General features: G+C 33.9%; 1 protein-coding gene and 1 long non-coding RNA gene across 2 annotated transcripts in view; one reads left to right on the forward strand and one right to left on the reverse strand.

Annotated features, from left to right (window-relative positions):
* The window catches only part of Syt7 (Synaptotagmin 7), a 266,016-nt gene that overhangs the window by 151,001 nt on the left and 88,236 nt on the right, over positions 1–26,779 (reverse strand). The gene's annotated exons all lie outside the window — the stretch shown is intronic.
* On the forward strand, positions 7,465–8,606 carry LOC149475408 (uncharacterized). Its single transcript, XR_016318045.1, has 3 exons — positions 7,465–7,678; positions 7,805–7,866; positions 7,941–8,606. It is a non-coding gene; the product is annotated as an uncharacterized LOC149475408 (long non-coding RNA).

The raw sequence follows: 26,779 nt of genomic DNA on the forward strand, positions 1-26,779 counted from the left end.
CTCCTTCCAGAATTGACCGATCCAAGATTCAAAAGAAATATGGAACTACAGGAACATTCATCAAATTGCCATAGTAATATAATGAAAACTAAGAATTAATTAAAAAGAATTGTTTTTCGTGAGTTTTATCCATTTTTTTATCTTTTACCCTACATAACCCTACCCTATCTATCCTACCCTACACTACTCTACTCTACACATTGATTATAAATAGATAGATACATTATATTACCACTATCATCGTATCGTATATTAGTCCCAGTAGCCGTCTTCGAAGTACACTTTCAGGTCACTCCATCAAGTCCGGAGGTAAGGTCTCAACGTAACTAACAAAACGAGCCCAAACTCGGCATACCTAGCTCTACTCGTCTATTAGTTCCAGTAGCCGTCTTCGAAGTACACCTTCAGGTCACTCCATCAAGTCCGGAGGTAAGGTCTCAACATAACTAACAAAACGAGCCCAAACTCGGCATACCTAGCTCTACTCGTCTATTAGTTCCAGTAGCCGTCTTCGAAGTACACCTTCAGGTTACTCCATCAAGTCCGGAGGTAAGGTCTCAACATAACTAACAAAACGAGCCCAAACTCGGCATACCTAGCTCTACTCGTCTATTAGTTCCAGTAGCCGTCTTCGAAGTACACCTTCAGGTCACTCCATCAAGTCCGGAGGTAAGGTCTCAACGTAACTAACAAAACGAGCCCAAACTCGGCATACCTAGCTCTACTCGTCTATTAGTTCCAGTAGCAGTCTTCGAAGTACACCTTCAGGTCACTCCATCAAGTCCGGAGGTAAGGTCTCAACGTAACTAACAAAACGAGCCCAAACTCGGCATACCTAGCTCTACTCGTCTATTAGTTCCAGTAGCCGTCTTCGAAGTACACCTTCAGGTCACTCCATCAAGTCCGGAGGTAAGGTCTCAACGTAACTAACAAAACGAGCCCAAACTCGGCATACCTAGCTCTACTCGTCTATTAGTTCCAGTAGCCGTCTTCGAAGTACACCTTCAGGTCACTCCATCAAGTCCGGAGGTAAGGTCTCAACATAACTAACAAAACGAGCCCAAACTCGGCATACCTAGCTCTACTCGTCTATTAGTTCCAGTAGCCGTCTTCGAAGTACACCTTCAGGTCACTCCATCAAGTCCGGAGGTAAGGTCTCAACGTAACTAACAAAACGAGCCCAAACTCGGCATACCTAGCTCTACTCGTCTATTAGTTCCAGTAGCAGTCTTCGAAGTACACCTTCAGGTCACTCCATCAAGTCCGGAGGTAAGGTCTCAACGTAACTAACAAAACGAGCCCAAACTCGGCATACCTAGCTCTACTCGTCTATTAGTTCCAGTAGCCGTCTTCGAAGTACACCTTCAGGTCACTCCATCAAGTCCGGAGGTAAGGTCTCAACGTAACTAACAAAACGAGCCCAAACTCGGCATACCTAGCTCTACTCGTCTATTAGTTCCAGTAGCCGTCTTCGAAGTACACCTTCAGGTCACTCCATCAAGTCCGGAGGTAAGGTCTCAACATAACTAACAAAACGTACCCAAACTCGGCATACCTAGCTCTACTCGTCTATAAGTTCCAGTAGCCGTCTTCGAAGTACACCTTCAGGTCACTCCATCAAGTCCGGAGGTAAGGTCTCAACATAACTAACAAAACGAGCCCAAACTCGGCATACCTAGCTCTACTCGTCTATTAGTTCCAGTAGCCGTCTTCGAAGTACACCTTCAGGTCACTCCATCAAGTCCGGAGGTAAGGTCTCAACATAACTAACAAAACGAGCCCAAACTCGGCATACCTAGCTCTACTCGTCTATTAGTTCCAGTAGCAGTCTTCGAAGTATACGTTCAGGTCACTCCATCAAGTCAGAAACTAAATATGAAATTTATAATCCCATAAGTATAAAATCTATAAATAAAATAAATGCGTGAAGGATCAAGTTTATTAGGTGAAATATTTTGTATTCGTACAGTGATCTTTTCGTAAACGAGGAGCTGCTTACAAGCGTCACAGTGTCCACTCACAACGGCGGCCGAGCGCAGACTAAAATATTTCATTACAAATTTTTGTGCAATAAATCAAGATGCGCCGGTAAAATAACCCTTATTTCAATCCAATAAGTATCACGCGTTACAACTAAATATGTGAAAAAATAAGGTTTCATTTTCATTTTTTTCTCAGCCTATTTGTAACATTTTGATAGTTTTATCTAGTACCTTTTTGAGTTAGACATGTCTACTTACTTAAAATATTTTTAAATAAATCAATTTGTTTTATTAAATACAAGAAAAATGTTCGTTTATTCAGCACGATATTGTCAATTTTGGGTGAAGAGGCAACGGAAATTATTTTTTTCAATATTATAAACCAAAATTTTCGACTTAAAATATAGTACCATTTAAAGATTAAGGAGTAATCTATTTATGGTAATTATTAGTTATATTTGGTTTTGTACTATTTCGCCGCAAAATGCACTGAAAAACTGCGTATTTTTGTCAGATTCGTAAACGCGTCCTTAAACTAGCTACTTAGGTATATGTTTTCAAATAAATTGATAGTATTTATTATTTAAATCCTGCATAGTTCCCGTTACCGTGAAATTTCTGGAATAAAACCTATACTATGTGTTAATTAAAGTTACCCTCTATACATATGTGTGCTAAATTACATTGTGATCGGTTCAGTAGTACCTATTTGCGTGAAAGAGTAACAAACATACATACATTTCCATCCATCCTCACAAACTTTCGCATTTATAATATTAGTAGGATAGGATAGGTTTAGTAGGATGAGGTTTTAAACAAAGCGGGTGATGCCGCTATTGGAAAGCTAGTCTACACTAATATAAAGAGGAAAACTTTGTTTGTTTGATTGTAATGAAGAGGCTCATAAACTACTGGACCGATTTTAAACATTCTTTCACCATTCGAAAGCTACATTATCCACGAGTAACAGGCTATATATCATCATGCTAACACCAACAGGAGCGGAGTAATGCGGGTGAAACCGCGCGGCACAGCTAGTATTTAATACTCATACAAAATCTCCCAAAGAAAGGAAATTAACAATATACAGTACACAATAAAATTAATTGTTCAACCGTGAAACCTGTTAAATGTGAATTCACGTTAATCATCTGTTAATTAAGATTTCACTGTGATTTATAACGTGTCAAATACAGTGACGTAACGTAGAGAATAAATTTAATATGAAATGTTGGAATTAATAAGTTATAAGTTAAATATGTGATTTTCTAGATATTCCTATTTGGGATATTATTACTAGATTTCTGCCTGAGGTTTCCCCCTTTTTCTAAAACATAATAAATAACAAATTCTATACTGAAGCCTTTCTCGAAAACCACTATCTATCTATAGGTTTTGAAATTATTTGATACTGTGTCCCACGGTTTCATTGCTCCGCTCCTGTTGGTTTTAGCGTGATGATAGCCTATAGCCTTCCTCTGTGGCCTTCCTCGATAAATGAGCTATCCAACACCGAAAGAAATTTTCAAATCGGACCAGTAGTTCCTGAGATTAGCGCGTTCAAACAAACAAAGAAACAAACTGTTCAGCTTTATAATATTAGTATAGATAAACGCAATATTGTGTTATTATCTGTGATAAAGGTAAGACAATATCAGCATTAATTACAAACCGTTCAACCTTTCGCAATATTATATGACAGATAATAAATCTGCGTTCCGGAAATAAGGTGTCGTTCCGGGAACGCCCACTTCCGCGGCATTTATGGTGCTATTTTGTTTATGGTAAATTTACATTTACGAAGGAGAATAAAAAAACTGATTTAGTATTTGAAAGTGATGGCGCTAGACGACTTATACATAACAGCTCTAACATTTTTTCCACACTATTATAATACATTGAGTTACTATGTACTACGTAGAAATAATACCTCAATGTTATAATACCGCTATAAGACATCATGGTAAACATAATACGATTTATTCAGCGGTCTAATATCGTGATATGCAATAGTTCATTATACAGGATGTCCCACTGTTGGTATACTAAGCTCAAAGGAGGTTATAGTTTTGCATACGCTGAGTACCTATAAGATGAATAGATGAATTTTTAAAACTATGTGTACACCCATAACAAGCAACCCGCCCAACTTTGCCACCAGCACGTGAGCTATCGTTTAAGATTATGTTTTCATAGACAAAATGCTCACATTAGAGAAGCGGTATATGCCGGCTGCGCGAAACTAGAGAAGAAAACATGGATTTTCAGGAAAAATTTAGCAAAAAATTTTTGAAGTAATTTTGTTGTTTAAGTATTTTTTACGTGATACAGTGGGACACCCTGTATAATAAATACATGCGTTTTAAACACAAGAATATAACCTGCCAAATATCATGACTGTCTGAACGGGTCTATATGTTTCAATTCCCTTGTGAGTGACAAAAATATACAGTTCGATTTCGCCATAACTTTTGATTGTGTTGATTTAGAAGCTTTTTCTATTACGGTATTTTTCGTGAATATTGGGTTTAAAATTGATTTGAATATATTCAAGCGTTCCTGAAATAATTAAAAATAAAGACGACGAATTAGGTAATTATTATTTTTTATAAATATACCTACTGTTGACTATAATATTATATGTTATTAACAACAAAATGTAGGTATTCTGAATTCTGTTATATACGGTAACGGTAAATCTAATAATAACTGCATAGGTATTTATTTTTAATTTTTAATCTGTCAAAATTTCATTTATTACTTGTAGGAAATGGCTTGTATACAGGGTGTCCCACTTTCGGTATACTAAGTGCAAAGGGACTTGTAGTTTTGCATACGCTGAGTACGTAAAAAATAATTATAAAATTCCAGACGCATTTTTTTTTTAAATAGAGGAATTCTTAAAATTCCATGTGTACACCCCCAACAAGCAAACCGCGCAACTTTGCCACCCACATGTGAGCTATCGTTTAAGATTATGTTTTCATAGACAAAATACTCACATTAGCGAAGCGGTATATGCCGGCTGCGCGAAGCTAGAGACGAATACATGGATTTTAAGGAAAAATTTAGCAAAAAATTTTTCGCGTAATTTTGTTATTTATGTATTTTTTATGTGATCAGTGTATGCAAAACTACAAGTCCCTTCGCGCTTAGTATACCGAAAGCGTGACACCCTGTATAAGTATTGTACAGAGTACCTATATAATACTTACTTATAGAGTTTCATATTATTCGATTCCAAGAAAAGTAATTTTTCAAATAACAGAAACATTATTATACATACTATTTATTCATTATCAAAATTCAAAGTTTTATAACTTTCCAATCTACGAACTCGAAACACGATTACTGAATTCAAATGAAAACGGGGTTTTACGCATAAAGTTAAATAAATGTTCTACATTGTTTATGGTTATTGTTTTATCTGTGTACTGTTCTGGAAAATACGAGAAAGCGCGCGAAGGTTCAGTCTTGTATTTGTCATAAAAGAAAAAAAAAGCGCGCGAAGTGACAGGACTTTTCTCTTATCTGTGGTAGCTTGTTTGTTTGCGTGGATTACCTAATATGATATTATTTATTAAAAATAAAACGTTATTTTCTTAGTGATACCACATATACTATTATAATACTATGGTGATACGTTCGTACATTCAAACAAACATTCAATATTTTCACAAAGCAAATAGGTACGTGAAATACAGAAAACTATAATGTAAACAAGCTTTATTACAATAATTGGTTTGAAATAACTATAATATTATTATATTATAAATAAATAATAATTTGCGAGATGTTTATAGTGTAACATATTCAAATTATTAGCACACGCACAATTAGAAAAATAGTCTAATCATTCTTCAATTCTTAATTAAATATTTACCAACCGTTTATATACAACGCTTACGTAAACACACCATTGTAAAATAGCTACAAAATCCAACACAATAAGGTCTTAATTATTTTAAAGTGACTCTTCACAGTTAAGAGTGACTAATTGCCAGTCGTGGTGAAAAATTGAGAGCCTTCACAGTGAGTTGGAAAAGATTCGTGTATTTAACTTCGAAATGGCTTGTGGCCGCTAGCTGAGAGTATTTATTAGAAACTTAATTGATATGTCGCAGTCATCTGGTTGAATCTGCTATTTGATTGAACGACTAGCACGTTCATTGAATAACGACATTTAATAGAATGATTAAAGAACAAAAAAAGTACCTAGCAGTTAGCACATATTGTCACTCTCTACTTGCTCTCTACTTAGTACTTACTGATAACAAAAATCATAAAACAAAATTGCTCCTTCATGAAGTGATAGAAATACAAATAAACACATTTTCGCATCAATATTCTGAGCTTTTAAGTTGGTATTTAAAAAAAAGCCTTTAGCCACTTATTCTAGCCCTAATAATCGTTACTAGACCTATCTTTTTTCTACTGCATAAAAGATTTAATACCGATTACGGTATAAATTAGGTATGTGCTATTTTATTCCTTCCGCTTGGTCTAAAATCTAACAAATTATATACTGAAACTATCATCAAGAACGACTCTATCTATCTAAAAAAAAAAGACGTGTGGCACTCGAGGACTGCCGCGGTAAAGCTATTGCATGCTACGCCTTCAAGCCACACCTCCGCGCCCGTCGTAGTAGGGAGCGTGAGGTTTTTCGTTACGCAATTTCTGGTTTCGGTCCCCGCGCTCCCCGCGATAGAAGCTATGCAATAGCTTAAAAATTAAGATAAAACTACGCATACATTATAACAGACTACATTGCGATTGGCGATTAAAGGATTAAAAAATACAATTACATAAACATATTTATGTAAAACACACTATGAGCCACAAAACCAACATTTAAGGAATGTTTCAAAGAACTGTGAACGTAAAAACGGCAATAAACTATAGCATTCAACTGAGTCACTCGAGTGAGCTATAAAAACTACGTTCTTTTCGGGTTTTAGCATTTTAGACGGAAATTTAAATAGTAAAATATTTGAGTGCTTTTTTCTAGAAACGTTTTATAGCATTAGGAAATTAAAGAGGTTTAAATCGTATTATCTAGTTCAAAATTGTAAATAATGCATTGATTGTGGTACGAGTAGGTACATGTAAGCTATCTTAAGGTGATGAATTAATTTTTCTAACATTTACGGCCCTTTTTAAACGTTCGTAATTTTTATTTTATTAAAGTTGTCGTGATGAAAATTCTTGACAAGAAAGTTCAATAGTAACACAATACGTCTACCGTTTTAGAAACATGATTCCATGATATTTTCTCGATAGAAAAAAAATACAAAGTTCTCATTGTTATTTTTTTTTAATCTCTAGCATCTTCAAAATAACAAACGTAAAGTTACGACTTTTTGGATATTAACTATAAAATATACAACCTATACGTCTACCGTGTTAGAATTTTGAAATATGCGATGGTTTTGAAATAAACAAGAAATACTTGAAATTAGCGCCTGACCAGCCAATATAGCGAGAGCCGCCCTGTACCTTCCTACCCCGATCGCTGCACGAGTCATTCCCGCTACGGCCGTCACACGGGGAACTTGTGTCGCTTGCGCAATCGTAAAAAAGGGTGACAACACGATAAGACAAAATGAGACAAATGGGGACAATAAAGAAAATAAGAAGAAGAAACATAAAGGTTGGAGGAAAAAGAATGCTTACAATTGGAACAAATTAATGAAGTAAGTTAGTTTTATTTTAAATTTGATGATAATTGTATTATAGACGATGTTTGATATGTACCCCTGTTTTAAGTACATAACGAATGTGTAAGATTTTTTCATTTATAGCATAAATAATCTTTTCAGAAATCCGGAATCCAGAAGGAAAATAAACCCACTGATTGTTCACAATGTGAACCCACTCCTTCGTAAGTACCTTTATTCAGTCAAAAATGTATGTTATCAACGCTCTACTGGTTTTATCGCATGATTCCATTTTTAGCAAAAAGCAACAAAGTGCAAAGAAATAAAAAATCATGGTGAACTTAGTGGAAGTATGGTGGACGTAATATGGAATTATGGAACAGGAGCTCGTTGGAGTAGTATTATATTTTAAAAAAATACGAAAAAATTTCAAGAATTTCTTAGTAGGTGGTAGATAAGTATGTTGTATAAAGAATTTGATGTTGATATTTATTTCATTTATACTTACTACACCTGTGCGGGAAATTGCTTAGTACTAAAACCGGTTTATATTCATATTTACATAGTAATGTGAGTTTTCATTTCGAAAAATTTTGTGTAAGTATATTAAATTGAGTTCCTGGGTGATCTGGAAACACAATTGGGCCCGGAGGATGGCGCTGCAGTCACTCCTCCTAATCACATGAACCGATTTGGATAAATATTTGTGTGCACATTTCATTGTTGTGGGATGATTGGTTGATTCGTTTTCACATTAGCTAATATTATGTATTTTTGTTGTTAGAAAGTAAACTTAATTTAATGTTTATAATACATTATTATTGGTATAAATAAGCCAGTGTTCGTCTCACATTGCTGTACCTGCCTACCTATCCTACCAGGGCCTAACTTTGTTCTGGCTATTTTATTTTGATTATTTGTAATGAATAATTACAATTATAATAGAGTGCAAAAAATAAATACATGCGTCAATATATTTTGTGTTTTTTTTAAACAATTTTTGCCCGCTTTGCCCGCGTGGAATTAGGTTATATCGTGAATCCTGTTTTATCCCACAGAAGTGTTCAGTTCGGATAAAAAGTATCCTATGTGTAAATCCAGGCAATTAGCTATATTTTATCAAAATTGGTAATGTAGTCTTGACGTGATTAAGTAACAACTAACGAAAAAATATACAAATTAACATCCAAAGTTTCGCATCAGTTTTACTGTATTAGCGATATCTTCCACTCTTGACTTTGACTGAGAAGAATTAGGGTTTATAACTTCTTTCAGAAATAGTACCTTTCATTTCTGGGCATGATGTAATATCTACGTCAGCATCAAATTCTATCTAAATCAATTCAGTAGTCCGCATAATTAGGTACCATTTCATTTTTTCAGAGTAACAATATTTTTTGTTATTTTAAAGATTATTTATAACCTGTATTATTTTGTAATAAAGTAAACATTACGAAATAATAATAATTAATAATTATTAATAATGTCTAAGTAGTTGTTAAAAAGAAGATAATTTTGTGTTTATAAGCAAGAAAATAAAACCAATAAATCAACAATTAAATATATGTATAACAATATTATAACTGTATGACGACTCCATACATGTTTGTCCCGAGTCGGCCAGCGGCAGCGCGGCGAGTATGCAAGAATGACTTCGCGCACACCCGCGTTCGCGATAGCGAGCTATTAGACTCCGCCCGCCAAGCAGTGGATTTTTTTTTGTGTATCGTCTTAATCTTAATACTATTATAAAGGCGAAAGTTATTATGGACTAGATTTCCGCCCGCGGCTTCGCCCGCGTTTGCAAAGGAAAACCCGCATAGTTCCCGTTACCGTGGGATTTCCGGGATAAAACCTATCCTATGTGTTAATCCAAGTTACCCTCTATATGTGTGCTAAATTTCATTGTAATCAGTTCAGTAGTTTTTACGTTAAAGAGTAACAAACATCCATAGATCCATACATTCATAAATCCATACATCCATACAAAGATAAGATGTATGGATGTGTTGATGCTTTTAATGTGTTGTGGGACACCAGCCGCAGCCTGCCCATGACTGCACTATAGAGATACAGCCCTAGGCAGTCCGCGGCCGATGTAGGACTATTGCAGGGTATGGAAATTTAATAATTGGGCTATGGATTGGGATGCTAAATGGACTGGTACTGGGGACTATGGGAAACTATGGCACCTGCCTTTCTACTAAAAGAAAGTAAAAATATGTTGGCAGGTGGTGACTCGCCCTCTCACTGTATGGGCCCCCGAAATAAGTCGCTGCATTAGTGCGACAAGGGGGCAACATATTGTGAGCAGCTAAGGGTGGAGAGGCGTCCCTGGACTTTAAACTACGATCACGCGCTCCCTGAGGGTCCAGCATCACGTGCCCACTCGCCACTTATGATTCGCATCCACCCTTCGAGCTATTATTATTGCCTAAATGGCAATAATAATTATGAATATGGAAAAAATTAACTCAATTCTTGAATTAAGGTAGGTACTAATAATAGATTTGTAAAATATTATTAATATGAAGTATTTGCATCGTACAAGCATTATTAGTACAAATTGCCACAGATAATAAAATAATATACTAGTCAAATTATTCAGTAGGTAAATGTAATAACTTAATAGTAAGCTAACTTTATATAGAGCACTAGCTTTCCGTCCGCGGCTTCGCCCGCTTGGTGTAAAATCTAATAAATTATATTATGTATTCTTAAACCATCCTCGAGAACCAATCTATTCATTAAAATAACCGCATCAATATCCGTTGCGTAGTTTTAAACATTAAAGCATACATGGTGACTTACATAGGGACATAGAAAGCGACGTTGTTTTATACTATGTAGTGAAGTAACCTTAATTAAAATTGCACATACAAATCCATACTAATATATAAATGCGAAAGTAACTCTGTCTGTCTGTCTGTTACTCAATCACGCCTTAACTACTGAACCAATTTGCATGAAATTTGGTATACCTAGAGATATTTTGATACCCGAGAAATGACATAGGCTACCTTTTATTGCGAAATATGTACCACGGGCGAAGCCGGGGCGGACCACTAGTATAATATTATATATTCAATTTTGCATTATCTATGTAGGTATATTGTCACCGAATTGTTTGACAAACAGATACAATATTGATTTTGTTTCGTACAAATTCGTATATGTTCGGCTGTTTTCGTGATTCAGGGGAATATCTGTTAATTAAAATGCATTTGATACTAATGTATTGAATTATTTATTATTACTGATAAGTTATGTATGTATTCAAGATAGATCTGTCCATTTGCTACATCGATACTTATGTTTGAGAAATATCAGTATGTATCTTAGGATCTAATATTACATATCAGAATTTTTTGCAGTACGTATCTTATATTTTCTAAATAGGTTTGATTTGGAATATAAAGTTTAAAAAGTTTATATTCCAAAAATTTATCACACATGAGCACACATGAATAGACAAACAACCAAACAACTTATATTTCATAACAACATAATATTTAATAAACAACCCTAGTATGGTTTTTAAATAAAGTTAATACACACAAAGCGAAATAAATAATAATTAATTCATTTTAACATAAACACTGAAAAATTCATACCAATACAACGGCTGTCACTTGAAATAAAATAAATCAAACGCTGAATAACTGGAGTTTAAAGTTCTATAAATCAAAGTCTAAAACACTATTCCTGTATTGAACGATACTACTTGGAAACCGCGGCTTCGCTCACGTAGCAACCGAGTAGGTATCTATAATGTATCTAAAGTGCTAATTTTTACTAATATTATAAAGCTGAAGAGTTTGTACGTTTGTTTGTTTCAACGCGCTTATCTTAGGAACCAATGGTCCGATTAGAAACATTATTTCAATGTTAGATAGTCCATTTATCGAAGAAAGCTATAGGCTATTTATCGTCACGATAAGACCAATAAGAGCGGAGCAATGCTGGTAAAACCGCGGGACACAGCTAATATAGACTAAAATCTATTTCTGTACTAAATTGCCACATTTCTTTAAGATGTTCAATGTTCATCCATCCTCACAAACTTTTACGTTTATAATAAACGTTTTGAAAAAAAGATAAAAAGGTTCCAGAAAACATTAAGTCATTTATAATAGATATTAAAGTTTACAATAGTTTTTAACTATTCATAATTAATAGAGTTCTTGTCAGAATTTATGAAATAAAATTTTAACATTACATGGATGGAAATGATACGTATCAATAAAAATGTTGTGTGGTTTTATGAAACCACGGTAAAAGTGAAACTTAGGCACAAAATTATCGTATTTGTACGATAATTATTATCGTACGGTTCGACCGTCACGCGACATGCGCTATACAGACCAAAAAGTTTGAGACGATGTAATAAAAGTTTCACTTTAACAACAAAAATACATCAAAACAAGAACCACAGGACAGTTCTTTGGCATATTATGATATTATATTATATTGTAGTTACATATTATTATGTTAAATTAAATTGTAATATTGACATGATTTTAAAAGAGCAACTTGAGAGTTTCTTGCCGGTTCATCTCCATAGATACTGCTTTCCGAATCGGTGGTAAATGTTAAAATATGTATAATGACGATTCAAAAGTGCTTCTAGAAGAATTGAATAAATAAATGTTTGAGTTTGAGTACATATTTTAAAATCCAAAGTTATAACCGTTTGCAATTGTAATATAAAATATCAAAAGCACAACTAGTATTTTAAACTATAAATCATAGTCAATAACAGTTCTCCATGACGAAAAGCTTCTCTGCTCAATGTTCAAGTAAGAGTCACGTACCATCGAACGCTGGCAAAATACAGATAGGTAAGTATGTATTGTTCAAATACTTACTGTAATATTTATTTTATGTACTGCACCAGCAATTTTGTGGTGTTTATTTGTATTAATATCAGGTATAACTGAATCAGCTTTTTTCTAGAAAATGTGCCCTTTTATTTGTCTAATTTTAGATGTAGATTTTTTGGCTTGATTCTTTTTAACAGCGTAAATCCGTGTTAAAAACATAGTGAATATGGTTATCAAATTATGTCTATTTAGACTCATCTTGATTCTCATATAAATACTAAATTATCTGTGAAATACAGCTTCGTTGTTAGGAATATTCGTAATATTAGTATTGCTATCGTACAAAAACTTATTTGTCCACGGAATTTATATCTATAGAATTAAAACTTTCTAAGAACGTTATAACTTATCCAAAGAGCGGTTTGTAGGTACATATTTGGAAAAGCAAGGCCATAGCGTACCTATAGTTGAAGAATTCTGTGAAATAAAGAAAATTAAAATCGTTCCCTTAATCGTATTTAATATAATTTCTCATACATTTTTAGTATTCACTTCTCGTAACGTGAGTCGTTACACATAGGTACCTACTTTACATTTACATTTATGGCTAATGCAGATTTGTCCAATGTACATAAAAAGAGAACATTTATTTGACCGATCCTCGTAAACATAAAACCCTTTACAATTTTGCTTCGTCATTATCAGGTCAAGGTAAGCGTCATTTATTATCAGAGTAAATGTAGTAGGCCAGAAATAGACTAAACATATTTTAATAAACGACTAGTATACCCCGCGGTTTTACCCGCATTGCTCCGCTCCCTTTGGTAATAGCGTGATGATATATAGCCTATAGCCTTCTTCGATAAATGAGCTATCTAACAGTGAAATATTTTTTCAAATCGAACCCACAGTTCCTGAGATAAGAGCGTTCAATAAAACAAACAAACTCTTCAGCTTTATAATATTAGTATAGATTAAAAAAAATAGTTTTGAGTTTAAGTTCAGTTATAGATAATCATAGCGCATAATAAATCAAATGGAAAAATAAATAAGTATCTTATATGCATACCTATTTTATTTCAATAACTAGCTTTCCGCCCGCGGCTTCGCCCGCTTTGTCTAAAACCTAATAAATTATACACTGAATCACTAACTATTAAAATAAACCGCATGAAAATCCATTGCATAGTTTTAAAAAGATTTAAGCATACATAGGGATTAGGGACATTACATCATCTTTCATTACAGAGAAAGTTACTTTGTTTTATCTATGTAGTGATACTTTAGAAAAGAAACATATCATTGTTTGATCGTTTGTAATAATCAAAATTCATTTATTTTATATTTTTATTTTTTGAGTGGCGTATAGCTTGAATTCCGAGTAAAGCCTGAACGGATGACTAGTGTATAATTAAATTAGTAACTTATCGATATAACTACTTGTACTTGTAAAATAGAGACAATATTATTTTTTATAGAAAAGTACATTTTAGTTGTAATTACAAATTTTACATATCTAGCTCTAAAATATTAATGCCATTCTTGAAGAAAATGTTTGAAAATTCGAATCCATTAATACTATTGAACGTTAGTGACTTGCATAAAAGTTTCCGAACGAATAATTCCAATCACTCTTGCTCACGATTCACGAACTAAGATGAAGGAATTCATTTCAAAACGACACGCGTGATAAATGGATTTGGTGAAATTTTAGTACATAATTATTAATTACGTATTAAAATTATAAAATTTGTTGTAATATTATGATCTTGCTGTTAACGCATTGTCGTGAACTAAAGTGATGCGGCGCTCTTTTTTTCTCGAGATAAACGTTTGATTTTGTCACGATAAAAGTGGTTTATCGCAGATAAAACCAAAACTAAAAGTAATTACACAAAATGCTCTGACAAATATCTTGCAAATGTTTTAATATAATTGTTTATGAAAAAAAAAATCATAATAAGTATTACCATGTCAAGTAGAAAACGTAAAAGTGTGAAAATTAGAGCTAACTTGGTGATTTTTTTTTATCGAGTAAATTTTAATATTTTATGTTTTTGATTAAACAGAATCGTTGAACATATCATCTAGTTTGATATATATTTTATTTTTTAGATTTGATCTTGCATATTACACGTATCATCTAATAGAAGATTGGTTATTTTGCTTTATGCGCCCCCTTAACCCTTTTTGAAGTGAAAGTTTTAGGCGCGTTGAGAGTAAAATTCCAAGGACGTGTCATGGCAATACCGTCACGCCATGGAGTAAAGCGACGATTTTGATATGAATCTTGAAAAGAAGTTTCACTTCTGACACGTGTTCTCGGCACACATGCTCTTTTTTATTGTAAGTTTACTTATTAGGTAATCTCGACATCAGTTTAAAGTTTTTTTTTTATTTCTGCGCAATAGTTACGGAATAATCGCTTGTGCACACTTAACGATTACACCCTGTTTAGACTATAATTCTACTTCATATTCCTACAAATATTATAAAAGTGAAAGTTTGTGAGGATGGATGTGTATGTGTGTGTTTGATACCTCTTTCACGAAAATACTACTGAACCGATTACAATTAAATTTAGCACACATATATAGTGTAACTTGGATTAACACATAGGATAGGTTTTATCCCGTAAATCCCACGGGTTCGGGAACTATGCGGGTCTTTCTTTGAAAACGCGGGCGAAGCCGCGGGCGGAAAGCTAGTAGTGTATATGTGTGAGTGACGCCAAAGACATGTATGCCATGATATACGAATATGGATGAAATTTAACAGAAATTGACAATTTAGATAAAAACAAGAGCCCACAATAAAATATTCTAATATGTAGGTACATCGAAAAAACAATTGGATTAACTTCGTTGTTAATGTAATTAATAAAACGCCAATATTTCGCAAAAGCTTTTATATTAAGTGGTTGATTGTCACGCTGAAATATTAATTAAAATTCATTTTCCATATTGTATATTTTATGCTAGCTGTGCCCCGCGGTTTGACTCGCATTGCTCCACTCTTGTTGGTCTTAGCGTGATGATATATAGCCGATATCCTTCCCCGATAAAAGACTATGTAACAGTGTAATAATATTTCAAATCTGATCCGCGGTTTCTTAGATTAGCGCGAACAAGCAAAAACACAAACTCTTCAACTATATAATATTAGTTTCTAAAGATTATTTTTCCGACCCAAATATCGACCAATAGAATTGCACCATTCGACGTCACGTGGTACAACCTACATGGTATTATACTGATAATTTTTTGAAAATTTTCTCTGGTCGTTGACGTCAAACTGACAGGTTCAATTCAATTGTGAAATTATTATTGGCCGACATTTGAGACGCAAAAATAATCTCCCGAATACCACACGAGCTTCAAAATTATCTGGCATTTCCCTCAAGGTTCCCTGCAAACAAATAAAGTCGTCAATTTTTTCAGGAAAAATCACTCGCGCTTCGCGCTCGTGATTTTTTAACCTTGGCTAAAAACTTGACTCCTTCATTTGTTTGCAACGAACCTATCGGAAAATACCCGATAATTTTGAAGCTCTTGTGGTATTATAAGTGATAATAAAATATATTCATCCAGCAAAAAGGTACCTACTTTAAGTATAAAATGCTTTACAACACAATAATATGAAATTGAATAAATTTAGAACGGCATCATTTTTATAAGACTCAAGTAACTTTTCTCTTTTGTTGTAATACAGAAGCTTAAGAATATTTTAAGAAATTCACCTTTTTTTATTGAACAGAGTTTATAAATTCTTTTAGATTTTATTTTATTGCATAGAAATCTGTTTCAAAACGGAACAGGGAGAAAATAAAATAAACTGATCTTTGACCCTTGCGTTTAGTTAGCTATTTTCAGACAAAATTTTACCCAAATCTATACTAAAATTATAAAGCTGAAGAGTTTGTTTGTTTGTTTGTTTGAACGCACTAATCTCGGGAACAACTGGTCCGATTTGAAAAATTCTTTCGGTGTTAGATAGCCCATTTATCGAGGAAGGTTATAGGATATTTCATCGCGCTACGGGCAATAGGAGTGGAGCCACGGGGGTGAAACCGCGCGGAGCAGCTAGTTTTAGATAAAACGGGAGAAGCCGCGGGCAGAAAGCTACTTAGAAGTTAGAACCATCACAACATAACTCGGATAAAGCAAAGTTGCTTCGCGTGTCTATTCTAATGTATGTACGTTAAGCTTGTTTATGCTTATAGGTCTTTTAAACTACACAACAGATTCTAATAAGTTTCTTTTTTACACGCTTTAAATATTAGCTTCACCTGTTTGTTTGTAACCGACTTCTTTGGGCGCGATTTTGACCCACTTTAAACGGCCAGATTTCGTTCAAACTTTGTAGATTTATTGAGGACCGATGACAATACACTAATTTGATAAAATTTTCTATTTTTTAGTTCGGTTTTCTATAAAAAGCGTGTTTTTTAGTTTTTTTAAACTATTATTATTTTATTATTACACGCTTTATATTAGCTTCACCTGTATGTTTGTAACCGACTTCTTTGGGCGCGATTTTGACCCACTTTAAACGGCCAGATTTCGTTCAAACTTTGTAGATTTATTAAGGACCGATGACAATACTCTAATTTGATAAAATAAATAATAGTTAAAAAAAATAAAAAACACGCGTTTTATAGAAAACCGAACTAAAAGCGTGTTATTTAGTTTTTTTAAACTATTATTATTAATAGATATAGTGATTCAGAGGAAGATTTTTGTATATAATTTATTAGGTTTTAGACAAAGCGGGGTGGAAAGCTGGTTAAAATATAAACATTAAAATGTCTGTGATATATAAATATTGTTATTTGGGAAACGGTTGTATGTTCTGGATAGGGACATCAAAATCTCATGGGATTGTGGTAGACACATTTAACATCCGTGTTTAAAAAATACAGTGTTTATCTGTGGTTAAACTTTTTATGTAACTCTTTTTACGTGTTTGATTAAACAGGGTTTTATTTACCTTTTCGTGTACCATTTTTTTATATTATGGTGAATTTAATACAATATTGTATATTATATACTAGTGTTACTTTAACGTATTCATCATCTCTACATAGTATAAAACAAAGTCGCTTTCCTCCGTCTGTGTATCTGTATGCTTATTTCTTTAAAATTATGTATCAGATTTGTAGAGTTTTTGTAACGATTCAAGAAGATTCAGTATATAATTTGTTATATTTTAGACTAGCAATGCCCTGCGGTTTCACCCGCATAGATAGCGATATCTTTACAGTGAAAAGTCTACTATAGGTCGGACATGAAAATCACCTTTACCCCGTCCCGCACTACGGCCTTTTTTTTTTTTTTGTTTTAGTGGGGAAATCTTTCATAGATACCCACGGCCTCCAGGGGAGGGGCTGTGGGTTATGTCGGATTCCTACCGACCAAAACCCCACTGTGTTCCGTCAAGACGCATATTGGTAGAATTCCTCCGTGACCCCCGCACTACGGCCTGCTCGAACAGTATACCTACTATTTTCTGTAGATTGACACTTTTAAATTCGTTATATCTTTTGAATGGAATATCCAATTCTTTTCATTTAAAAAGTATTTTGCTGGTATTGAAACAGTCTATAATAAAACATCATTTAATGGGATAAGGATTAATATATGTGTATGGATAACATGGTTTGATTACTGTCGGCACTTCTATTTACTTTGAAAACGTAAAAAAGTTGTTGTAGTAACATAACTACTGAAGATGGACATATGGTATCGCGGACTTTCTTGTAGATATTGATCCATTCTATAATACTGTAGAACATTTTTTTGTTCTATCTTCAATAGATTCCGCAGCGCACGCGATGACAGAAGTTTTATTGAGGATTTTTTTACACCTTGGGTTACATTATTGCATTTTTGGTAAGGATCTCTAATTTTTTTGAAAATGCAATATAGCCTATGTTGCTCAGTAAACATGCAGCTTTCTAATGGTGAAAGAATTTTTGAAATCGGTCCAGTAGTTTTTGCGTGAAAACCATACATACATACATACATACTTACATACATACTTACAAACTTTTCCTCTTTATAATATTAGTATAGATAAAGCGGAGGGCGGAAAGTTACTAATAAAAGTACATTAGAACTCATACTCTATTGAAGCTTATAAACGTCGTTAAATTATTTTCAAAGGTGAAAATACAGTGACAAATACGAATACCGCAACGAGAGAAACAGAATCATCCCTCAATGAGCGTTACGTCATGCGAGGTGAATAATGGCGGGAACCGCCATTGTAACTGTTTAACGTCACTGTCATTGGTTTTTTTTTCTGAAGTAGGTCATAGCTCGCCTTTTTTCAGCCAAGATTTTTTTCTCATTTTGTGTTGAGCTGCATAAATACTCTTTTGTGTGAATGTTATGTAATTTTTGATGTTTGTTTCGTGGGATTTGAATTGAGTTGGAATATTGGTGAATAAAGGGTGAATAAAATAAACCACAAACCAACAAAATTGTTTTATTTGTTTATTTGTGTATAGTATACGAGAATTGTGTATATTATTTTTGAATGTGCCGGTTCAATAAAATATGTAACTTATTAAATATGTTTTTTTTTTAACTTCCCATATTTTCTCCATATACTAAAAGTATAAGTAGATTAAGAATTTGAAAAATCTGATCCCAAGAATCGATCAGAAATTCGAATTTAGAAAACGATACTGGGAGTCTGAGACATCATAATATTAAAAAGTTTCACCAAAATAGGTTGATCACTTCACGCGCTACAATAAAACAGATGCAAATACACGTGTTCGCTGTACATCTTGACATAAAATCGTCGAGGGACTGAAGATCAGAGGCAAAGCAAATTCATAGAAACATAAAAAAGTTATATCAAAGAGAATTATTATTTTCATTGAAAACGAGAAAATTGAAATGTTATGACGATACTGAATTATGCAAAGATTAATATAAATTGCTAGGTTTTGCCCGCGGCTTTGTGTGCTCGGAATAATCTAGAACTAGATTATAATAATAATATTATGCTATGTCGATGAATTCTAATATCTCCCTGTAGGAGATTTTGTGTAAATCTAATCACCTGTTTTGGAGTAATTAAAACACAGAGATACATCATCATCACTACATAGTATAAAACAAAGTGCTTTCCCTGTCCCTATGTCCCTTTGTACGCTTAAATCTTTGAAACTACGCAACGGATTCTGATGCGGTTTTTTTTAATAGATATAGAGATTCAAGAGGAAGGTTTATTTATATGTATAATAACATACATTAAATAGTGGAGAAGTACTGTTATTTTTGAGGTTTCTAATGTGATGTCGTAAAAAATTACATTTTTTCCGCTTACATTGCAAACGCAGGCTGAACCCTACGAGTTTTATCAAAATAATGTACTAAGTATTATACACATTGAAAAGGTCCACAGAAAAGTCCGCGATGGTATATGTCTATCTCTTATGGATAACCCACAATAACTTTTTTTTGTCATTTACTTTTTACGACAAATAATGGCTAATTTTCGAAGCGATTTTAACCAGTACAGCATTAATCCTTAACCAATTAAATACCTTGAATACATTGTTCATTTAATATAGATCTATATGGCCCTTTACACCGTATGATTTAAGTGAATATTTTCGAAGATATTACAGATTTAAAAATTGCGGGACGTAGCGTTTGCGGCGGTACCGGCCGGCCGCCCGGCTATATATTTTATACCCGTGCGAAGCCGGAGCGGGCCGCTATGTTTTTATGTATGTATAACGTTCACAGTTTTTCCGTAGTGTATTTAGTATCAGCATTGCACCCGTGCGAAGCCGGGGCGGGTCGCTAGTTATAGATAAATTACAATATAACAGTACTTAATATAATAATTATAAGCCTTTATTTATTCAAGTTATTGGTTATTAACACGTTCAAGACGGGGCCCGATTTTGGCTACTTATCGTTGGGCCGGCATAGGGCTTACAAGACCTGTTGGTGAACTTCATTTACGGCCGGCATCAGGTGGAAAGGACCTGTTACACCTTTTGACATTAAAATGAAATGTGTCATCCAGTTGAAGACTTTTTTGAATATTCTTTCTTGAAATGTATTGTTATTGAATCACTGCATAACAACATTAGACCCGTTTTTGAAAGAAATATCATTAAAGGAGGTTAAATTAGTAGTAAAATTATAGGATCTTATACACCTGATCCCGGCACTAGTGAATATGATTGCTAGTGATGTCAAATGAATCGACCAAATGATCAAAAACAGTATGCGCTTCATTATAACAGTTATGACAATACGAGGGTGAATCAAAAAGTTCTTGGAATCACTATAAAAATGTAAAATCTATTTTCCAAAATTTGTTTTTCTCTTTGAAAAAAATGTTTTTTCTAACTATCAAAAATCTCAACCACGGCATCCATTGCCGCGTCATAATCGTAAAATTTGTTAGATATATAATAATAGATATCAATAAAAAATCGCAACGTCTAATTATTATGCACATCACTAATTAACTGACCTGTCACCAAGGGCCGGCTATCGGGTTATCAGGCATCGGGTCTTTTAGATCCGATATCCGTCCTGCTAGGACAAAATTTCTTTGCAGGCCGTATCAGGTCTTTAAGATCCGATACAATATTTTTCCTTTTATGGGTACTATTTAGTGGCAGAATACCAGTCAATATATCTGTCACACTCTCACTACAAAAAATCCTAAAGTAAACTACCCCGGCCCATGCGATAGCAATAGAAATCTCTCTCCGGCCCGCGCGAATAGTTCACTTCAGGTGTTTTCGACCCGATGCCGTACTGAACGTGTTAATAAATAAATAAAACAACAGTAAACTTCAAGTAAACTAAATGGAAATTGTATTAGTGAGTAGTATAGTATAATAGTAAAACACCAGTATGAAAACTTCAACTAAATGAATTAATGTGTATTGTGTAGTATAGTATCTAATATCTATAGTAAAACACTAGTAAGTATATTATAAACTCTAAGTAAACGAAATGAATAATGTATTAGTGTGCTGTATCTATACTAATATTATAAAGAGGAAAGGTTTGTAATTATATATATGTCGCGGTTTTCACGCATAAACAACTGGACTGATTTCAAAAATTCTTTCACTATTAGAAAGCTGCATCTTCACTGAGCAACATAGGCTATAAAACATGTAGGTACCACGGGCGAAGCCGGGGCGGACCGCTAGTAGTATAATAAAACAGCAGTATAGAAACTTCAACTAAACTTTATGAATAAATGTATTAGTGTGTAGTATACTAGCTCCAGTATAGAAACTAACTAAACGATATGAATAAAGTTCCACATATTCTCTATCTATAGTGTCTCTCGTTAGACCGATGAAAGATCTCTAATTACACTTTTCATCAAGTTGCACAAGTCGACTAGAAATTTTACTGCTATTGTTCGCATTTTAAAGGAAAAGCTAGCATTTTTAAAAGGTGTTTTATTTGATTGTGACTTGTGAGCTATTTTATTTGTAGACGTATATAACGATAATATATTTAATACTAGCTTTCCACCCGCGGCTTCGCCCGCGCAGTCAAAGAAAAACTCCATAGTTCCCGTTCCCGTGGGATTTCCGGGATAAAACCTATCCTATGTCCCGGGGTAAAAAGTAGCCTATGTCCTTTCTCGGGTATCAAAATATCTCTATACCAAATTTCATGCAAATTGGTTCAGTAGTTTAAGCGTGATTGAGTAACAGACAGACAGACAGAGTTACTTTCGCATTTATAATATTAGTATGAATTAGTATATTAGTATTAGTATATTGGTATATTAGTATGGATTAGAAATAAAGAAAGCATGAAAGAAAGTTTGCATTATCTGAAGAAAAGATAAGATATAATAGAGTCGAAATCAGAGCCATTATTTGTACTAATATTATAAAGCTGAAAAGTTTGTTTGATTGAACGCGCTAATCTCAAGAACTACTGGTCTGATTTGAAAAATTATTTCGGTATTAGATAGCCCATTTATTGATGAAGACTATAGGCTATATAATATCATCAATCTGAAACCTATAAGAGCGGAGCAATAGGGGGAAAACCGCGGGGCAAGGCTAGTATTATCAGGAGCGGTGCAATGTGGGTAAAACCGTGAAGCACAGCTAGTATTATCCTATAAGACAAATATGTCACCTGTATAAATGAAATTGCCTGAATTTATAGAATGTCTATATGTTATTTCAACATTCGCGAACATCAATTTTCAACCTCAAATTAAACTTAAACTTACGATTAAACTAAACTCCGTTTACAGTATGAGATGACTCCTGATTGGCTATCCAGTGTCACCCGCAGGCTTCCGGCATTAGTTTACGTGAAACTATGTTAAACGTCGGTTAACTCAGTTTGGAGGTAGTTTAAATTTTAATACACCACTTACCTACAATTAGTTTGAAAGTTTGTAGAGCTTCAAATATTTATTTGTGTCTTGTTATTTGTGCGTCAGTGTTAGTGCGTAACATGACGTCATTTTGTCCAAAAATAAAGTCTAAAATTGAGTTGTGAGACTTAGTACTTGACTGAATAGTAAATAAATCAGCGCATTAAATTATATTATATTTTCTAAGTTTTTTTTTTATGTTATGGGGAGACAAACGAGCGGACGCACTGCCTGGTGTTAAGCAGGTTGCGTCGCCCATAAACCATAACAGAGGTTATGGTTGTTGCCTACCTTCTTCAAGTCGTTTTGATTTAAAAATATATTAGGTACATATTATTCAGTATTTATATCTTAATTAAAATGACCTTTTTACAAGACTTCGTATGATTGACGTGCAGAAGTTTTCGTTGATCAACAAAAAAGTTTATGCTAATTTTCATATGAATCTCATCCTAACATAGTAATTTTATGATTGTGAAAAATTGTATGTAAATCTTCAACAAATACACTTATCGACGTATTAGGATGAAACTTTACAGTGATATAGGTATCAGAATAACAAATTAGCCATAGAAACTCTTGATTGGAGCTCACAGGCACAGCTACTATAATAATAATAATATATTGAACGCTAAAACTGCACTGAACGTGCCTATTTAAAAGTATTTGTCACCACAAATTAAAATAATTTGGAAAATCCAAAAGTGCACGCCTCATAATGTTTATTTAATAAATATTTATTAATTATTATTTTTGTTTATTTAATAACAATTAAACCACATCGAATCAGACCCTGCAAAATGAAAGGGTTCTATTCCTGAGCATACTCAAGCGTAAGAGAAAAAAAAAGACTCGATTAGTAAAGTATTTCGGTCGCTATCGTGTTAACAAGAAAATCCTCCGCACATACAGACATACGGACGTCCAAGACAGAACTTTTTTAAACTGTTTTTTAACTAGTTTAAATAACAAAAATGACATCAAAAATATCATGAACGTTAAAAATAGTGTTTTTTCTTAATATGTGTGTGTATGTATTATCTTACAAGTGCAATGTATGATACATAAAGACATTTTAAGTTTGAAAAATCAGATGTTTTGCGCGAAGTGACAGTAGTACCCACCTCAACGCTTCGCTTATGAGGCGTGCAATTGAACAATACAACCGAATTCCATCCTCTCATCCCAAACGAATGACATTCAAGAGTAATTCAACATATTTCAATGAGAATCGAGAGGTTTTATACATATACACGTTTATTATATTTTATCATGCTTTGTTTAATTCAATTATTTTTACAATGTTAGCAACACTTATATAGACAAATAATATGTATTATAAATATGTGCATACTAGATTTTCACCCGGGGCTTCGCCCTCGTTTTCAAAGAATAACTAGCATAGTTCCCGTGCCTGTAGGATTTCCGGGATAAAAAGTAGCCTATGTCTTATTCTGGGTCTTCAGCTACCTACATACCAAATTTCATTATAATCGGTTCATTAATTTTTGCGTAAAAGAGTAACAAACATCCATCCATCCTCACAAACTTTTGCATTTATGTTTCTTCGTTCTTTCCAATATTACCATCACATTAATTTATTTATAAGGCAATCCCAGCCCCATTGTCCATCATTGCACAAAAAATAATACAGTAGTTACTTACATGTACTTACTAAATAACAAGATATCCGTTGCTATGGTAACGTGCGTGCAAAGGTAGCATAATATTGCATGTAAATAGGTATAGATGTATAGATTCCACAGATTACGATTAAGATAATCGTATTTATCATAAACGCAAAAAGCTTTATGGTGAAAACACGAGGTAAATGCCATTTAAAGGATTTCTGTTTTTGATTTATATTTTGATTAATTTTTTTTTGAAGTCCCGTGTCCCCGTAAGTGGGACTACGGTAAGGGGCAGATGCATTATGCATACATCTGTTTCACTGATCTATTTTCTTTAGGGAAAAGTAGGTGATCAGCCTTCTGTATCCTACCAGACATTTTTTTTTCTTCGTCTCCACCGGGAATCGAACCCAGGACCCCTCGGTTCTAAGCTCACGCGTCAACCACTGTACCAAGGGGTCGGTCCCTCTTTTAGTAGGTACAGAAAAGCTGCACTGATTTGTTCGAGAAAATTGATCTCTACATCAATTAAGAAACTAATAAAACATGCTTATACTCATGAAATTATTGTATTGTCATCGATCCTTAGTAAGTGTACAAGAATTTAGTACGTGTAAATTTAAGTAATACGTGTAAATTGAAGTAATACGTGTAAATTGAAGTACATAATACGTGTAATTGAAGTAATACGTGTAAATTGAAGTAATACATGTAAATTGAAGTAATACGTGTAAATTGAAGTAATACGTCATACGTGTAAATTGAAGTAATGTGTAAATTGACTGAAGTAATACGTGAATTGTAAGTACGTGTAATTGAGTGTGTAAATTGAGTAAGTGTACAAATCGAGTCGAAAGAAGTCGGTTACATACAAACATACAGGTGAAGCTAATAGAAGCGTGTTAAAATCTATGTATAACATATTATTATCTAAAATACGAGTCTAGACAAAAATTAAATACAACTTCCAAGACTACTAAGTCCTTGTAACTGTTGAGAACATATTATTTAGGGACACATCAAACATGATTAGTATTCTGCCCTCGTACTATGTCTTCAAGCAGTATTTTTCCCAGTGTGGAAAGGTGACAGCGCTATATAGATCGTCTAGCGCCATCACTTTCCCACACTAGAAATAAGACTGCTATAAGATGGTAACTCGGTTCAATCAGTTCAAATCAGTTGTTATAGACATGGTCGAATTACCAATGACATAGGACTGGAATTTAAGATGAGATTTACATTACTTTTGCGTGGAAAAGCTTTTGATACAGCTTTTAATTATCTTGTAGCTCATTACAAAATATTAATCAAAGTCGCCTCGCGTTATGTCCTTATGTATGCTTACAAAAATATCTTTAAAAAAAAGTTGAGCGATGTCAAGGGACATCCGGATGGAACGAAGTGTTAAATTAGAGAGAGACAGACGGAGAACCACGCGCACGCCGCAAGGCTTACAACTCTAGCAAAAAGTGTCGTGACAACTTTTAGTAAGAATTTTTTCCATCTAGCCCCCTTTCAAAACGCGCGATAAGGAACTTCGTTCCAACTACACGACCAATAGACCGATAACTTAGATAACCGATAAATATTTAATAGATAGAATGATTTAACACTCAAGAGAAAAGTTCATTTTTACGTAACATGCATATCTGGAGCCATGCGAAGCAGGGGGTTCACTAGTGTATTATATACCCAACTAGCTGTACCCCGCGGTTTTACCCGCATTGCTCCGCTCATGTTGGTCTAAGCGTGAAGGTACCTATATAGCCTATAGGCTATAGCCGTCCTCGACAAATGGCCTGTCTAACACCGAAATAATTTTTCAAATCGGACCAGTAGTTCCAGAGTTGAGCGCGTTAAAACAAACAAACTCTTCAGCTTTATAATATTAGTATAGATAAGTATATAACAATGTCGCGTATACCCCAATGATTGGTAGAAGTTGCGTGAGATAAGATTAAACTTGCAACTCAATCTGTGTTAAGGTTTCCCAGGACTTCATCTCGAAATGGTTATCTTGAGATGGTTTGAACAAGCTTGTATGTGTATAGATGAGTTGAATTAGATTTTTATTTGTTACAACTAGACATTACTTTGTTGGGCGTTCAACAATATTGTTAATTAAATGTATCGTTAACTAGCTTCGCTCCGCGGTTTCACCCATGTGACTCCACTCCTGTCGATCTTAGCGCGATGATATAATATAGCCTATATATAGCCTTCCTCGATAAACGAACTATCTCTGTAATATTGTATACAAGCTGTGCCGCGTGGTT

The sequence above is a fragment of the Colias philodice genome, chromosome 30 (genome assembly GCF_061535455.1).
Source record: "Colias philodice isolate Cphi_HAF_F1 chromosome 30, ilColPhil1 Martin Lab GWU primary, whole genome shotgun sequence".
NCBI lineage: Eukaryota > Metazoa > Arthropoda > Insecta > Lepidoptera > Pieridae > Colias > Colias philodice.